At 47.5% G+C, this 18885-nt stretch overlaps 1 protein-coding gene across 1 annotated transcript in view; it reads right to left on the bottom strand.

The window, feature by feature from the left end:
- The window catches only part of TAGAP (T cell activation RhoGTPase activating protein), a 43989-nt gene extending 28399 nt beyond the window's left edge, over nt 1–15590 (bottom strand). The window contains exon 1 of the mRNA XM_010208046.2: nt 15510–15590. The gene's annotated coding sequence lies outside the window, so the exon portion shown is untranslated. The remainder of the gene's footprint in view (nt 1–15509) is intronic.
- Between the last annotated feature and the right edge of the window lie 3295 nt (nt 15591–18885).

Raw genomic sequence — 18885 nt, 5'->3', positions numbered from 1 at the left:
CATGAGCAGAAGAGCACAGCGTTCAAAGGCAAGATTGCTGGTAAGGATCAGAAGCATTCTTCTGGGGCATCTTCCACCATTCAAAATAGAACCAATTAACAAATGCTTGTCTGATCCATGCAAGCTGTGACACATATGCTGCCCTTTTGCATTAAGTCTTGCCAGTTGGACTCTGAGCTTCCTGTCCTTTAACAGAGAAGAGCCTTTCCCTTTGACAGAGGCTATGCTTTTCCCATCACTCAGTTGTCTCAGTCATATCCAGAGAGACTCTTATCTTGATTGTTCTCTGTAACAAAGGATGGCTAACAAACTGAATTGGTGTGTTCTACTATTGCTTTAGCCTTTTAACAGAACACTAGCAAGACAAAAAATCTTGCATGGGCTTATACTGAGAATTCTGTGTTTAATTACTCTTTTTCTTCCTGGAAACCTCTTTAAAATTATATTTTTAATGCTGTCTACTAAAGAAGGTGGATGAAAGCATTTCCAGCCTTTCTTCTCCTTTAAGTGCCAGCTGAGTTCCCATTCACCTTCCTCTGTCACCCAAGAGGCAGCCAAGAAAAATAAAGTCAAGAGAGCTCTACTGGGTAGAAAGAAAAAAAAACCCAAACCAAAACCCAAACAGAAACACACCCCAAAGAACCAGAAAAAGATTGTTGCTTTTACTCCTCAGCTGAACAAAAACATCCAAACCTGTATCATAATATCACAAAAGTGACACTGCAATTCTTCCTGTAAGTATTATCAAGGGGAATTTCTGATGGGAAGTGTATCTAATACAATAACTGAAACTTTTTTAATTACCCCAAACAATGGAAATGAAAAACTACATCTGAAGTGCCTGTGAGAAGAGGTTAGATAGGAATATATTTAACCGTTTCTGTTCTTTTCTAGTCATCTCTCTCTGACAAGTCACTTCTCAGCAGAAATGAAGAGCGTTGATGGGAAACACAAGATGCACTTTGTCCATCTGTTTGTAAGGCAAATATTGCAACTGAGGCTCAATTGGGAGGTGTAGCCTCGTTATTCCCCAGACATTCAGACTGATAAATTAAGTTCCCCCCTGAGTAATTTAAGAAGTATGGGCTATATGAAGAGCACAGACTTGTTTGAATGTAGGAGGAAAGCAAAAAGTCAACAAAGTGCGGTGGGCTGGCTGACCTGTACGTGGGCTGAATGTTTTGCCCGTGTGAAAAGGTGACCAGAGGTGTTTGAGGTTTAAGACTGTGGCAGAGACTTTCAGAAAAGCTGGGGTTTTTCTTCCCCCAAGGATTTAGACTTTAGGCAGATAATTTTATCTGAGAAGAGGGTCTTTCTAAAAACAAAGTCCTTTAGGCCCTGAAGCACAATCAAAGTCTCTTCCTCCAGTGCCTCCAGGAAAATTGCAATTAGGGTTTCTGGTGCACTTCCAAACACGTGGCACAATTACCTGGATGGGATGCAGGAGAAGGATGCATTTTTACTACATGTATGAAACACAGAGTTTAGAGGCATGCAAAACAGATGCAGGAGAAAAAAACAACCCCAAAACCCAACCGAAACTCAAACACCAGATACTAGGGAACATCACACTTCCTAACTGAGTCTATGTTTGCCAGAGTTTGGAAAACCATTCCTTCTGTTGCTACAAAAGAGCTGTCCTGGTCCACTTGGCTTTGCTACAAGTCGCTAGCCAGCAATATTTATGTACTAGATTACAACACATCCATCTGGCACCTGTTTAGAGTGGCATTTTCTGAATCGTGACCTACACAGTGTACTCACCTCCTGATGTCTATTTGTGAGGATAAAAGACTTGAAAACCACCACTGCCCTCAATCTGCCTAGCCTTCTTCATTTTCCCCCAGCTGTGAAGAACTAGGATCCTGAAATGAGCACTTTACCCAGCAAAGAGTCTAGAAGAACATCTAGGATCTGTAAAGCAGAGTAAATATATTTAAAGGTTGGACCTAACTTTTTCTATGCCTTGGACTTCCCTGTAGCTGTGCTTAGAGCTCCCCTCATACCAAGCCTGCCCAGGGAAATTCCCTTTCTGCCTTTAGTAGCCTCCAGAATGATTACATGTCAAAGTTTCTTTTAAACAGAACTGCTGGCTCTCTGAACTCCATTTGTTTTGAAAGATCTGCTCATTAGCATCTGAATCAGAGACTGTATTCCCAGGGTCTGAATGGAGTAGTCCAACTAGAAAAGTGGAGGTGAAGGAGGAGGAGAGCTGCCTGTGGCTGAAGGCTAGTTTGGAAGAGCAGTAGCTATCAATGAGTTCCTCAAGGCAAGCATGGGCTTTGTGCATGTCGCTCTCCTGAAGTGAAAGCATGTGCCTTTCATGTATAAATCAGGAAACATCAGATGTCTGACTTGAAAACCAGTGATGAATGCTTAAGTGCTAGATAAATAGTTGACTATTTTGATAAGGTTACTGTGTCAGTATGTTATATTTAGACAGCCTGAGTTTAGAGTCCGAGGGTGGACATGCGTGATTGACTCTGATGTTGTTGATCTAGACATTAGCATGATTGTTATTAACCTTGGTTATTATAGTGCAATGCCTGGGGCACAAGCAAATCAGGGTACCACAGAGGTGAAACAGGGGCAAGGTTTCTGCCTGTGTAGATTGGAGCCTGGACACAGAAGGTACCTGAGGTCCATGCAAGGACAAGTTTACTGGTTTGAAGGGATCTGGTAATCCCTTCCAAATGGAAAACCTGCTACCTCTTTCCTGGGAAATATTTTTATAACCTAAGCATAATACCCTGGAGACGACTGCAATGAGTAGGCTCCCCAAAGTTGGGATATGGGTGGGTTTCCCTGTAAGGGGTGGGGAGTGGTGTGCTCATTTGCAGGATCCAGGTTACTGAGCAGGGTGCTGATGGGGCAGCTGTGGCCAGTGGCCTGTGCTGCTCCCCACAGCCCGCTCCGTGGGAATTCTCATCAGGGTTGGTGTGGTCAACTTGATGAGGAAAAAAAAGGTTAGATTTGTCTCTTTGCAAAACAAAGGGAAGACTGAAACCATTTGGGAAATGGCTTCTGCATCAAGTTGAAGTGAATATAAAATACTTTCACTGAAAAAAGTAAGGTTTCCTCGGTTGAAAACTAATTATCTGAAATGTGAGTCAGCTGCTTCACTTCTTCCACTTCAGCAAGAAAGTCCCCATCAGCTTGCTAAAAATAAGATTTTCAGCAGCTGTTCTTAAGAAATCAAGCTCCCTTCACATTCCTTCTTCAAGCCAGCACCAAAAAGCCCTCTTTATTTTGTTTGGTGTAGGTCAAGTAGAAGTGGAGGCGCGGATTAACCCAGCTCATCTGTGGTTGGCTCGGCAAGCTCCAAGCAGAGCCTGATTTTCGCTTTCGGTTTGGCTCTTAGCTCACTCGTGCAGAAGTTGAACTTTGAGAAATCCCCCAAGACGAAGCCTGGCCGCAGTCCTACAGTTAGTCAAGTGGAGGATTTTCCCATCATCTGTTTATAACTGGCTGGAGAGTTTCTTGGGTTTTTTTTTGTATTTTTCAAAAACACTTCAGGTGGGGGGGAGTTTCAGGGATTATTTTTAGAGCTATTAGGTGAAAAAATAAGAAGAAGTAAGAAAATTCATTTGGCTTGATATTTGTGTACATATTTTCTTCCATAGAATCAGGTCAGGCAAAGAGAGATGGATGCTCATCCTTGGGTTTCTGGGAGGCTGCGATCCGAAGCCACTGGAGAGGTCAGCCTTACAACTGCAGATAAGAGCATGGTGTGGCTGGCTGGAGTTAAATATTGCTGTTTGCCTAAGAAAGCAAAGAGTTGTCTCTTTAGATATCTCTGGATGTGTTTGTCCCTTTTAGATGCTTATTCTTTTCCTGTCTTGCAACTGGGCCCTTATTTTTGCAATGAAGCAGTGGAAGTGGCATATCAGTCATGGTCTAACCAAGAGTGAGACCCAGCCTTGGCCTTGCAGGAGTGTATGAACAACACTTTGATAAGGCTGATGGAAACTGTGCTCAGGTGAGGACTGCAGGATGAGAGAATATCAAGCAGAAAAGAGATGTTTTCCCTTTTTCCTTAAGAAAACAGGTAATATGAACACCTACAAATACAGCAATGTGGTTGACAGGAAAGAATCTGCAAAACCATCTATAGTCAGGCTGCATGTCCACACTGGAATTTTGGCTGGTTAGTCTTGGAGCAAGCCCAGCCAGCAATGTATATCTGACCAAAATACTGCTTTTAGTTAACACATATACTCCCCCAAAAGGCTCTTCCTTTTGACCTGGAGATCTCAGCAGAGAGACCACCGTTTGCCTTGATATTTTTTTCACTGTGGTTCAGACTTTCACAATGGCTTCTTAACAGTGTGGTTAGTTCCTCATTTTATTTTTCCCAGTTTGTGCACTTCTTCCAATGCCTGTTTCTCCTACTTTCAAGAGGCCCGTGTAGCAGCTGTTTCTGCTACATGAATGAATCCACACACATACTCTGAGACATCTCCTAATCTTCCTTGTAATAGTCTATCTGGGCTGGTATCCTTCTGATTCACTCTGGAAAGCTTTCTCAAATCCTGCAGCAGTTTTCATAGGCTCTTTCTGCAGTTTCATCACATTTCCAAATGCTTCAAAAGTACAGACACGAGTATGTTGGCAGTCTTTCAGTTCCAGTGTTTCAAACATTTTTCTAAGGTAAAATTCATTTCCTTCTGCTAATTGTTTTTGAGATACTCAAAGATCACATTAAACTTTGAGTATATGAAAGCCTACTCACAAGTGGTTGTCTTGCTAAGAAACTGCTGAAAGAGTCTTTAAAATGAGTTGTCTGTCCCAGCTTCTGTCATCTACCTGAATTAAAGTGTGATACAGACAGCTGACACACAGAGAGTAAAAGTGATGTGCCATCTCCTAGCAAAGCTGAGGCCAAGTGCCATGGGCCATGCAGACACTGATGGGCAGGTCTGTCCATAGATGCTGGGAGGAGACAAGTTATTTTGATCAAGAGCATTTCTAAGAATTAAGGGACTTGAACACAGTTGATACACAGTGAGGACAGGGATAAGGTGCCCTCCTGGATGAGTTTTGTAGGCTGAGTAGAAGAGGCTTAGAAAAACAACAGCTGAGAGTATTTATTATTTTTCTGGATTATATTGTTATAAGTATTATATAAGAAATAGATGCAATGAGCTTGACTAAAATCCCTCCTCCTACCCAGAAGGAGACAACTCAGTGGGACTTCTTTTTGACATTAAAGCAAATGACATTTTGCTTTATGGCTACAGCTGACTTGAAATGAAACAGTCCATCCACTGATAGATGAGTGTTGCATGAGGCACCAAGGAGATACCTTATCCTCTGGTGGGAACTCCTCAGGTCCCTTGCTACTCACTGGGTATTTGAAATCTCAGAGGCTGACATTTCTTTCATATGCAAAACCAGCAGCATTGGCTCAGGCTGCAGCTTCATGGGGCTAATTTCCATTCCCAGGTCTGTTCTCAGTAATGCACCAATATCTGTGGAGCAGTGGAACCACTATGAGTATGCCCTGCCTCAGTTCCTTCAATGCCAGAGTCTGAAAAGACGTAGTGAGAGGCCAAAAGCCTGCCACTTATCTTCCTGGCAGGAGACAGTGGGATGTGACCACTGCTCAGGACAAGACAGAAGACAAGGTTGGTGTTTGAGGATGTAACAGGTTTAGCAGCTGAGTTGTGTTTCCATACAAGACCAAAACACACAGGCCTATTTGCAGTAAACCAGGGTCCCCCATTGACTTGAGTGGCCTATAGACACTTTCACTGGCCCTGAAAGGACAGTAAGGACATTTGTTTCTGGCAAACTTCAGGTTCATCCATGGCTGCAGGTCCTTCAGTGAATCAGGCTGAAAGTGACTCAGGATCCTCTGCCTTCCAGTTCACCCTCTCTCATGGAGGGTTAAGAAGCACAGATGGATTTTCTGCCTCATTTGCACCTGGTTCCCATTGCAGGTAGCACTTGAATTTTCAAGGACCTCAAAGAGAGCAGAGTCAGAGAGATCACTGTGAAGCACACCTTTGAGATGTTCTCCTACATCAGCCAACTGCAGCTCCATCACGACTCACTACATGTCTTTTCCTCTGCAGAGCAGGTGGTGGGGTCACGTGTGGAATGAGAAACATGAGCAACGCTCCAGTAACGCCCTCCCCTTGTGCAACGACAGGAGCACACTCCTGCACTGCTTCCTCCTCAGCCCACTTGCTGTGCCAACTGTGTGGTTCCAGGGAGCTCAGGGCTGCTGCAGAATTGCAAAGGTTTTGCTGCTTTGGTTGACATTTTATTCTTCAACAGTTTTGTGAAGAATGAAGTAAAAGCTGCTGTATGTGGGAGGTGATGTGTGCATGAGAGGAAGAGTAGGAGTAGTAGGTGTCATGCAATAAGAGCTGTCTGACCATGTTTACCCATTTCGACTTTGGTTTTAAGCACAGAGCCCTTCTGGGTCCTTCACAGCCAAGCAAGGCTGCAGGCACCTGTGCTTGGCTGAATCTAGGTGTTAAGTACTCCTGGGCCTGGCTAGCAAGAGTTTGCCTGGCAGTGGAGGCACTGAATAACTGCATGACTGCACTTAAATCCTGCCAAATGTGAGACCACCAGTGAGGAGTAGGCAGCAACCTTCTGGCTTCATTCATACTGGTGGCTGAAATAGCCTGTACTGGCTGACACCTTGGCACAGTTTGAATCTGACCTCCAAACAACTCTGGAAGCTGAGATGAGACATAGCAAGCTCTCTGAGCTTCAGTGAGCACCAAAGGCTCTCTATTAGGGAACAGGCACTGATTCAGGCACATCTGCACAAGGGGAAGATGAGCATTACCTGGCTCAGCTCAGCCCTGGGGCTTATTATAGCATTGGGATGGCCCCACAGCCATGCCTGTCATCACTGGCACAAGTAGGCTGCGTAGGTACATGCTAAATACAGAGGAATTAGCAGTCCCAAGCTCTTTGCTCCTTTTCTTTCACCCATAAATCTCAGTATTCCTCCCTGGGAGGATACTTGGGAGAAAGACTAAGAGAGTTTCCTGTGAGCATGCCAAAAGTCAGCAGCACAACAAGCAGGACTGGAACTAAGGTGGAAAAAGAAAATGCCAGACTTTCCTAAGCCTGAAACATTTAGTCTTGCTTTGCTCTGGCTTCAGCTTGGAGTCCAGCCTCAGTCAGCTCTGGGCACTGAAGTGAGTCTATACAGATTAGCAATGTCCTCCCATTGCTGCAGGTCACAGGAGCTCACCTCCAGGACCACTGCCAGCAGGTGCACAGATTTGCTCTACAATTGGCTCTGGGCCTCACCTGGGATTAGGGAGGGCCCTGCATCTCTACCACTGCCAGGGTCTTCCCCAGGCACAACTGTGTGCAAGGGGTGAGAGTCAGAAAAGAGGCTCCCTGGGAGGGTTATGAAGGATGCAGAGACACGTGGCTAAAGCAGGGCTGTGTGAGCCAGTGCTAGATGAGTGCAGGGAAGGGGATTTTGGAGAGACTCTCCAAAAAGCCTATGGGCTGCCACCACTAAATGCTAACTACAAAAATTGTTCAAGGTGCTTTAGAAAAAGAGATTGTGAATATTTGACCCATCACCTCAGAGCTCAAGAAACAGATAGATGAAAGTGGGTGGTTGGGTGTGAGTCTGGACCTACTGAGTGGCTGCTGCTGCTGCCCAGGGCAGAGAGGCTGGCACATGGCTGCTGTGTGCACATGGGACTGTGTAGCCAGGAGTTGGGGTACAAGCACCCCCAAATTGGTGAAAAGGACCAATCATGCACCTCACCTTTGCCTTAGATTATTTCCCCACCTGGAAGCTTCACTTCTCTGCCTGAGCTGTAGCACCTCAGCGAACTCCTCGGGGAGCACCAGGACAGAGATGTGTGCTTTCCCCCTACTTTTTGCTGATGCTCTTCTCTAGGTGCAATTTGTACTTTTGAACTGTTCCTCCCTGGGCTGGACAGATAGTTTCTGTGCTGATTGTAGCAGTCTCCCTGTGGTCCTCGTCACAGTGACATCCCATTGCAAGCCCAAGGCTTAAGTCCCCTCCTGGCAGGCTAAGGAGGGGAGACATTTTCTCACTTGCCCTTGCTCCTTCTGCCTGGTTTCTTTCCCACAGGTCTTCTGCCCAATGTCCAGTATTTCCCACAGATGTTTTCCTTCGGGGAGCTGCTGCCAGGAGAGGCAGCAAAACAGGGCAGGGTGCATGACTGTCACAGAAAGCAGTGCCTGCCAGTGTGCTGCACACAGAGGAAACATGCAAAGGTCCTGTGGTGTGTCTTCTGACAGGAAATACTTTTGCCTTTGTGCTTGGTAAGAAACCTTCCACCTCTGGAAGGGAGAGTTGTGGGTGGCCAAGGTGAAAGTCTTCCGTGAGGAAGCCAGAGTTGTCCTGTGTTCTCTGAAAGCAGTCACGTGCCAGGGCTGCATGAGGAGCATCCTGTGAAACCTGCTCAAGGGCTGCCCTGTGCAGCCCCAATTACAGCAGGTAGACAGTGATGCTGCTGTGGACAAAGTGTTCCAAATGCACTTATAGCATTGGGGAATCTTACACTCAAATCTGACCAATGAAATGAATGGGGAGAAAGTGGATTTGCTGAGTGAGGAAGGGAGCTTGAGAGACATGGGCTGCACTGCCAGCATGATTGGATTCTGCCTGTACCCTGAGCTCAACACAGAGGCTGGTCCCTCACAGTGTCTTCACCTGGTGACTAGGGAGATGCCAAATACAGGCCAGAGAATTGCTGTTATGTTGCACAGGCCTGGCTCTGGGCCAACCTGCAATGGGGCAGTCTGTGTCTTTGCTGTTCAAGGCTGTCATCCTACCAAGCAGGGAGACTTTGTTCAAGCCACCCACTGGGAATAGCCACCTCCTGATGGCTTCTGGATGGTGCCAAGGGGCAGCTGGCAAGGGCTGGCTGGTCTGGGCAGAGCCATGCTGGGAACACTTGAACATTTTCTGAGCAGGGCCATCCTGTGCCAGTGATGGAGAACGTCCCTATGAACACCCCATTTGCTAGCAGAGGTGGTGCCCTGGAAAGCCTAGAGCTGGTTCTCTGCTGGCAGGAGACCTCCATGCACCACCTCATGCTGCTGAGCACGGAGAGGCCCTGGCTGGAGGCCTTGGAGGCATCACCAGCCATGGCTAGGGCTACCAGCACTCCTGTGATGCTCGGGAGCACGAGTCCTCTTGGGTGTTAATGAGCTGTATGTGCCTTTCCAAGATTTCCAAGCGCAGCCACAAACACCACGCAGAAACATGCTAAGGTGGGAGGAATAGTGGGTAATCAGGGGGAGCATTAGCATCCCTCCCCCAGCCAGCCTGTGACCCCCACCAGAGCAACGCTGCTCCCGCCAGCTCTCATCCTGTCCGTGTGTCTGCCTGCCAGCCCCCCTGGGCTCGCGGTGCCAGCAGCCTGCGTGCCAGCGCTCTGCTGACCCCACAGGGGAACACCAGCTATGAATGTCAGCCTCGGGACGCCTACAGCACGTTTCCTTTCCAGCAGCAGACAGGATGTAAGCTGTCATGGGTGTTCATTAGCCTTCACCGAGACCTGCAATATGACGCTCCTGATTTTCGTCAGCACATCTCTCGGTTTGAAGCTATCTCTTCTCAGACCAGCCTTTTAACAGGGACATGGCACTGAAGACCCCATCCCTTTAAGGTTTATACAAGCTGAGGCACAACCATTAAAACCCAATACAGAATCCTGTATTCTAAGAGCATTCTGTGAGCACCACAGAATGCCATCTGTTTCTGGATAAAGTTTATCCAGGTTGTCTACAGTGCTGTGCAGCTAAGTCCTAGATGTGTCCAGTAGCAACATTGCACTTGCCCCTGCACATTCCCTGTGGTGTACAGATGGGAATAGCTGTGTATATGCAGAAAGGTCAGGAAAACCTTTTCTGCCTTCCTGGGAATTTGATTTAGAAATAAAAGGAAACCATTTTCTGTTTAGAGATGGTTACAACTGAGGTTTAGACACGTAATGGAAGGTTTACTGTGCTAAACAAGCTGTGTTGATGGAAGTACAGACTCTTCTCTGTGTGGAATAACTGTGAGGTTCAGCATCTGGGAGGGTGGCAGCTGCTGCCAGGCAGCTGGACACTGCTTGTTTCTGGCCACCTGACAAACGTCCTGTTCTCAGTGCTCTACAAGTAAATGGAGCAAGCCAGTGCTCACAGGTTTCCTCCAGTGGCAAATCTCCAGCTGACTTCAAACCCCATCACTCAGCACCGTAATGCAGAAGCAGCAGATTTGGTAATAGAGCTCTGACATCCCACCTCCCAGCCTTTGCTGCTGTCTAAGATCTCAGACAGGGAATGGTGTCAAGTGAGAGCAGGAGCAGTAACACCTGAAGTCCCTCCAGTCACTTTAAAGCTAGATAAACATTTTGATGGTCCACTGCAGCCTGGACACCTCTTGTCATGCCAGCAGTGTGGGCTTTCAAGCCATCCTGCTGCAGGCTGACCTGGGTATGTAGATACACCTCAGTTGCTGATTCACCCTGCCAAATTTGTCTGATCATAGCTCCTGGTGACTGCTCTTGGAGCCACAAATATGTGAGTGGTGACAGCCACCAGTGGCAGGGTGATATTGTTTCAAAACATGCTTAGCTTTCCTGGTGTGAAAACCTCGTTTTTGGTGTTCACTGAATAAATTTGAGTTGCAGCTGTCATGAGACTGTAATTTATCAAAAGCATAAAGGAGATTTACACAGACAAGTTTCTAGAGCTCAGGTGAAAGTTAGAAAACAGGTAGAATGAAAGTTTTAAGGTCTCTACCAACAAGGGTGACGTATTTTTCCTACTGAGAAGTCTTTTACTTTGAGTGTTATTTTTAGTGGTGTTTTTGTTCAACAAAAAATATGACATTTCCAAAGGAAGCAGACACCTTCTATAATAATGTCAGCCAAGCCCTGAGTTTCTCATCAGAACAGTTTCTATGAACTGTTTTGAACCAACCTGCACAAGAAGCTGAGTATGTTGCTTCTGTATTTATAAATGGGCCTCTTTTCACAAAACTCTCTCAATAAAACTGCCCTAAAAGAATACAAAGTACTTTAACTTATCACTTGTATCATTAAACAAACAAAAAAAGAGATTCCCCCATGGATCAGAGTCTTGATGTGCTAGCAGTTAATAAAGAGACAAGTCTCACCCTGGAAAAACTCATCTCTTGGGTTTGCTCCAGGCCTCTCTGGCTTCTGATTGCCTTATGCCTACCTCTGAATGAATCTGCCACATCACTGTGTTGAGTTGTTGACTGCTCCTTTCCTCGCCATATGAGGACAGGCAGCATTATTAACCCCATGTTACAGGTGGGGACTTGTGGTGTGATGAGGTGAAATGTCGTGCAGGCTGTCTGTACATTTAGCTTGTACAAGCACACAAAGAGTGAAAAAGAGAAGAAGAGAGTAGGAGTGAATGAGGAGAAAAAGTGAAGGGCAGGAGCAGCATGGCTGTCAAGAAGTAGTAGGAGGGTGCAGAAAGGAAATCAAAGCTTGGTGATGACCCATAAAACTCTATAGTGTTACCAGCAACCCCACTGATTTTACCCTCAGAGATCTTGTTTTGCAATAACCTTCACTTGACTCATCTACACCTGCCCACTTGAGTCCTGTGGCCAGCAAGAAACCCTCCCACCTCTTTTCACCACAGTCTTCCACATAAGGGTCTCTGCCGTCAGCCCCCAGGCTCTGCGTGACTCACCCCCTCTGCATCTCTGCAGATATTTCCCTAAGCTTTCTCAGCTTGGCAAGGCAAGTCTGGCACACCACTGACAAAAAATTAAATGTGGTTGCATGATGACAGGAATCAGATCTGCAGTGCTGGGATGGGATCCAGCATCTCTGTAGGAGAGTTCAGTACATGCTGTGCCTCCCTGCTTGGACCCGGCTGCCTGGGCAGGGGAAGGATCCAGGGCAACACAGGAGAGACCACACAGAGACCAAGCTCCTCCAGTCCTTATTCTATCAGTGTGAAGACCCCACAAACAGACGTTTCCCTCTGCAAGGAAATGCAATGCTAGCTTCATTATCGTGTTGGGAATCAAGACAGTGCTTAGTTGGATGACTTTCTCAATGTCACAACTAAACTTGCAGATCAGGCTTGCATCACTCTCCTGAAAGCCCAGTTGAGTGTCATCTTCAGTACACTGCTCCTCTCATCTTCTGCAATTGTATCTGCAGTCATGGTAAAGGTTGGTCTGGGCCCACTGACCTCAGTAACATCATGTCAGTAGAAAACTTTTGGGGTAGGAATCCTGTCCTGGTAAATGTTTGAAGAGGATGTACCTTGCTCAACGTCTTCACTGCCAAGAGTGGGCAATGAAGTTAGCACCTAATGAGCAACATGCAAGCTCAGCCTCAGAGGAACAGAAGATGCCTGGTCATGAACATCCCAAGGAATAAGTTCCTTCAGTTTGCTATGAAAGATGTGGGCTTCAAAACAAAAGGTTTGCCCTACTTACTTCATAGTTTCCCAACACCAATCCAAAGGATTTTTGATTGGCATATTGGTTAATAACCAGAAAGTAAGCACAGAAGTATGCTTATGTTATCTTTTCCTAATGTTCAGTAGGTCCAGACACCAGCCACCTCAGTGACTTTATCCCACGAGCTAACTCTTCAGTCAATGTCTGGATCTGCACTAGTTGATCAGAGCATGTCCTGCACGCTACTACAACCTGGAATGGGTTTGAGAGCTGGAGGAAACTAGTTTCTAGGCAATTGAATCTGCAAGATGAATAAGCTCATCAGTTTTCTGAAAGTGCAGCTACCACAATCATCTGCATTAGCTCAGTCAGGTGGTTGTGACCCTCTGTAGGATAAAGGGTTCTAATCACCATTTAGACTGAGAACAGTCAGGACTGGATGGTTTGTGGGTCTGGCAACCAGATCACAAAGGCTTTTGCCCCCACTTGCAGTTCACCTTTGCTGTGCAGTGGCTATGAAGGGTAATGCTGCAGTAAGTGCCCTGTGACATGTGTATAGCTTACTACTTGCACATTAAAACTCAGGGAGTATTCCATCTGGGACTGCTCTGAATCCTGAAAAGTCACAGCTTTATGAAGGTAGATTCCCTGTGATAATTCCAACTTATTGTGATAATTGTCCTGCTATTAGGTGTTACAGAGACTTTTTATGCTTCTGGAGGCTCAGAGGCTCTAGATCGTATCTGCAGGCAGCAAGTTGGGAGCGTTGCCCAAGATGGCAACATGTTTTGGAACAGAAAAGACATTTTTCATTTAAAGGCTGATTAGATTGTGCTGATCACAGATGAACAAAAAGGTCCTTCCACAGGGTTTTGTGGGCCCTTCTCTGTTGTTGTGTGTCACAGCAAAGCCACCAGTGGCTTGGCCATAAGGGCTGGCAGGTCTTTAGGAGGGATTGTGTTTGTAGCACAAAGGAAGCTGGGCTTAACCTGACCTTCACACGGGTCTCTTCCGTGTCCCAGAGGTTTTGTGTATTCATTGACTTAAATGTATTCAGTGGAAATGATACTTCCTTTTGTGAGATGAGCTGATCCAAGGCCTTTGGGGCTATTAGCAAGTGCCAATGAAGCAGCTGGGGCTCTGCCCAGGCTATCGTGCAGGATTAGCATCAGCTTGAGGGAATAGGCAAAGCAGGCAGTCCCCCAGGGGAGAAGCTGCCTAGAGTGTGAAAACCATCACAGCTCTCCTGTCCTCACTGCCTGAAAAGTGATGGTCAGGGCAGGCTGCAGAGGCAAGGCTGAGGGCAAAGGCAGGAGGCAGCAACTGCTGAACTTCTGCTTGGAGCTCCTGCTCTGCCCACCCCAGTCCACTGCTTGAAGCATAGACAGATAAACTCGGGTCCCAATGGCTACTTCTCCCAATTCTGCTGCTTGCCTTCTCCCCCTCACTTTTCCTACTGTGGAGACAGCCCAGTCCTGTCAGCTGACATTGGATTGTCCTGCTGAGATATCTGGCTTTGTTTGTGGGGATAGTAAAGCTGGGGGTACTGACAGAGCACACCTCCCTCCCCAATACACTCAAGCCACAGACAAATTAGCTGTTGGCACCTGCTGCAAATTAGCCAAGGGCACCAGCAACAACAGAGATTACACCAGCAACAGTGTGCTGTGCTCTTGGTGAATGCTGCCTCCTGCAGAGAGGGAGGACCCATATTGTGCCCCAAAGGGGAATAAGGCACTGGGACCACTTTTCTGCCCAACTGAGTCTGTTCTCACAGACAGAGGTCTGAAACCCAAAGCTGCTGCTGTCTCCTTCCTATAGCAACATTAACAACCCCTTTTTTCCTGCAGGATCTTGGAGTTTATATGACTTTTAGGGAGTGGGGAGGGAGTGTCTGCTGGTGACACTACTTTTCACTTGGAACACGTATTAAATCATGGCATGAAAGAAAACAGAGCAGTGAGTTCTGGGCACTTGTTCAGTATTTGAGTTCCACCTGTCCCCTTGGGCTATAGAATGATTCTGGGTTCTGAGATGGAGCCGTATGGCAAGCCAGGAGGTGTCACACAGAGACACTGCACAGATTTCATTGGGGAACATTTCCAGTGGAAGGAAAATGTGTTAAACTCAGCCTTTCTGACAGTCTGACAGCTCCTGATGCTCATGTCGAGAAACGAATGCAAAATATGTGCTCACTCTGAAGAGAAGCAAAACTGAGGAATAATTAACTGCAAGTGCTTGTACAGCACAACTTGACTCATTCCTCAAGTGAGGAATGCTCAAGGGCTCAGATTTTTGCTACCTGAAGATGGAAGGCACTATTATCCTTCCTGCCTTTCCTCTATAAGCTTTTTCTAAACACCTAACAACCCTTGCAACACCAGCATGCCCACTTAGCAGTGCTGTTTGACTAACTGGACTGAGTTTATCAGAGGGAAGAGAAGCCAGGCCATTGCAATGAAGTAGCTGCAGCTCGAATGACAAGTGTTCCTCTGCATATCAGAAACCAGTTTAATGAAGAAAGGAGGCACTGCCACTAATATCAGCAGAAATCTCCCATCTGTTTGGCTAGACAAGCCATGACCTATAGCAAAATAAGATGGTAAGTGCTATTACAGCCAACTTTTCTGCCTGTTTCAAAGGCTTTGCTACCAAAAGAAAGAAAAACAGTTGAAAAGCAAAGAATTGAAATGCTCTGCAGGGGAAAGCACCAATGGAGGCTGCACAGCAGCATAGGTAGAAACTAATATCAGCAAGGAGTCAGAGCTGGCAGCCCTTGTCACGGGAGAGATGAGAGGAAGAGGCTGTGCTCCTGCTGGGCTTGCACAGGCCTGATGGGAGGGTGAGAAGAGTAGCTGAGGACAATGCCAGGAGGTGCAGTTCCCACTGCTTCTCCTTTCCATCACCTCTACAACAGCAGTCAGGATTCTGCCAGCTCAGCCGCTGCAGGCACCACGTGTACGCTCTCTCATCTGGGGTCCTCCAGTGCGGGAGGCAGTGGCACAACATAATGTATGTATGGGCAAGCCAAGGTATGTTGCCTTGCTCCTGGCCATTAAACATCTGTGCAAGCACTGTGAATGGGGCACATGACATACATACATACCTGGCTGAAGGCAACCATGTCTTGCTCAAGCCTTTGCTGAATAAGAGCGATGGTGCTGAACACCGGCGGGAAGGAACAGTCTTGAGGGCCTGAAAACAAAGAGTAAGCTTGTTACAAGTTTCCATCATCCAGTGAAGCTCCCACAAAGGTGAGGAATTTGAGCATTTAAGAGAATCATTGCTACGAAACATGCAAGGAAGAGGTTAAAGTCTCTTTGTGCTCCTAACTCCAGGCTCCAAGCTCCACTGTGGTGGGTACAATGTCCACTGCCCTGTAGAGCCAGCCAGGCATGGCAGCACCAGCCAGGGCAGGTGCACAGCTGTGGCTGCATAGGCAAAGCCCTGTGGCCACCAGCTGAGGCAACCTGATGGATGTCTGCCCAAATTAGGGCAACCTCAGCACCAGCACCTGTATGAGGGCTGCTCCCCCTGGAGTCCTCCAACAGGCAGTGGGGAGACATGGGTACCCACTCCTCCTTCCCCTCTTCTGTGGAAGGCTTTGGGAGAAGAGGTGCCATGTCCTCTCCCAGCAGTGCCCACTTCTCTGCACAGACTTATACGACGCTCCCAGAACAGCTGAGTTGGATACAGATCTCTGCGCTCTATAGAGTGGTGTGAGAGGAAGCTCCTTGCAGTAAGCCCAGCTGGGCTCTCAGAAGCAAGCTGGGTGCTGCCCTTCAGAGGCAACCAAGCTGGCTTCAATTAGAGGTGGGTAAGCTGCCTCCAGCAAATCAACTGGGGAGCTGCCTGCCTCTTAAATAGCTCAAATCCCTCAGATTGGTACTTCGGGACAGCAGGCTCTGTGCAGCCACCCGCCATCTGAACGTGAGCACAAGCGCCAGGGAACGAGGCTATTTCAGGAACAAGTGACACAGCAGAGCAGCATCAGAGGCAAGAAATGGCTCCTTGCTGCCAAGTGTTGACATGGGGCCGCCAAAGGGCCAGTTACCACCCTTTAGGGGATGCCAGTCTTGCTAAAGTCGTACTTGCAGTAATTTTTTTTGAGATCCTTGAAAAGCAGGGTGTTATATTGACAGGCAACTTAACATTTGGCCCCATCTACTGAGTGGAAAAAGAATGATTAGAAATGCCATCTGCTTTTTATCGAAACTTTGTCCCAAATTCATCAGAATTTCAGCAGCTTTCACCTCTAACTCCTGAAGGTCCTTAGCAGTGTACCACTTCACGTGGTTTACAAATGGCAAGCAGGCCCTACTGTCTGTGTCTGCAGATCTGCTCTCCTTGGAGAAATGGAAAAGTGGCTGTGGTCTGTTGCTGGGGTGTCAGAGAGAAGGTGAGAGCGTGTGTGGGAGGGCTGTGTGTGTGTGTGTGTACCAAGCACTGCTGCCAAAACCAGAGGGGAGATGAGGAGCTTCCAAGAGGGCAGAAACCAAGGCCTCATTGAGTTGGTGCAAACCATCCCAGTGCAAAGGGTGGGCACCTGCGCAATGCAGAGTGGAGCTGGAGGCACCATGTGCTGCCCAAGAGTGTCAGGGACCCAGCTCTGGGAAGGGTGATGGGGGTTGAGCCATCTGAGACCACCTCCACTGTGCCCTGGCCCCTGTAGCCCAAAGCAAATGCATTTTCCCAGTGTTGTGGTTTGATGTGACAGCTGGGAACAACCCACACCAGAGAAGTTTGTTAAGGACTGTGTTCCGGGGGAGGGACCCCATGTTGAAGCAGGGGAAGAATGCCAGGAGTCATCCTCATCTGAGCAGAGAGAAGCAGCAGAGCCCATCTGTGACAGACTGACCACATCCCCCATTCCCTGCCCCCCTGAGCCATTGAGGGGAGAGGAGGTAGAGAGAGAGGGAGCAGTGAGCTGGGCCCAGGAAGAAAGGAGGGATGGGGGAGGGAAATCTTACAGTGCTGGTTGTCATTTTCTCATCATCCTACTCCCTTTTTGCTTTTATTCTGTTGTTTCTTGTAGAATAAACTTTCCTACTTTCCTCTCTGAGTACTGGAGTCTGTTTTGCCTGGAACTGTAATTGGCAGCGAGCCCTCCCTGCCCTTGTCTCAATCCACAACAACCTTGCTTAGCTTTTTACTCCCATTTCACTGGGGCCTCCGCCATCCTAACGAGAGTGGGGGTGAATGGGGGCACTGAGCAAGAGAGTGTCGTGGTGCTGCTGTGCTAGCTGGGCCAAACCACAACACCCAGAGTTGAGCAATGTGCCCAGCTGTTATCATCAGAGAGATGTAAAGCAGCAGCAGGAGCAGTTATCTCGCTCTTGCTGCAGGGAAAGGTGCTGGTACACATGGCCATGAAACTGCAGCAGCACTGAGGCGAGATACTAGAAAACCTCTTTCTGCTAGGAACAGTGGAAGACAGGAATGACACAGGTGTATTTACCCCTGGTTTGTACCAATTTGACACTGGTATAGTTACTCCTGTATGGAGCTTGTATGGCAGAAGTAGGTGCCATTACTGTATACACGCAGAGGAGCTCGTTTACAGGGACACAATGAAGTTCCACAGGGCTCAGTGTTGGGGCTTGTTTTAACATCTTTATCAATGACCTGGATGAGGAGATTGAGTGCACCCTCACTAAATTTGCTGATGGCACCAAGCTGGGTGGGAGCATGTATCTGCTTGAGGGCAGGAAGGCTCTTCAGGGTGACTGGAACAGGCTGAAGCGATGGGCAGAGGCCAATTGTATGAGGTTCAACAAGGCCAAGTGCCAGGTCCCACACTTGGGCCACAACAACCCCATGCAATGCTACAGGCTTGGAACAGAGTGGCTGGAAAACTGCCTGGCAGAAAAGGACTTGGGGATGTTAATCAACAGGCAGCTGAACATGAGCCAGCAGTGTGCCCCGGTGGCCAAGAAGGCCAATGGCATCCTAGCCTGTATCCAAAATAATGTGACCAGCAGGTACAGGGAAGTGATTGTCCCCCTGCACTTGGTGCTGCTGAGGCTATACCTCAAATATTGTGTTCAGTTTTGGGCCCCTCACTACAAGAAAGACACTGAGGTGCTGGAGCGTGTCCAGAGATGGGCAACAAAGCTGATGAAGGGTCTAGAGAACAAGTCTCATGAGGAGTGGCTGAGGGAGCTGGGGATGTTTAGCCTAGAGAAGAGGAGGCTGAGAGGAGACGTGATCACTCTCTACAACTACCTGAAAGGGGGCTGCAGTGAGGTGAGGGTCAATCTCTTCTCTCCAGTAATGAATGATAGGACAAGATGAAATGGGCTCAAGTTGTGCCAGGGGAGGTTTAGACCAGAAATTACTTAGAAATTTTCCACTGAGAGGGTTGTTAAGCATTAGAACAGGCAGCCCAGGGAGGCTGTGGAGTCACCATCCCTAGAGGTATTCAAAAGACACATAGTTGAGGTGCTGAGGGATATGGTTTAGTTTAGTGATGGGCTTGGCAG

This window comes from Colius striatus, chromosome 2 (genome assembly GCF_028858725.1).
Source record: "Colius striatus isolate bColStr4 chromosome 2, bColStr4.1.hap1, whole genome shotgun sequence".
Lineage (NCBI taxonomy): Eukaryota > Metazoa > Chordata > Aves > Coliiformes > Coliidae > Colius > Colius striatus.
This window is presented reverse-complemented; position numbering and strand designations above follow the sequence as displayed.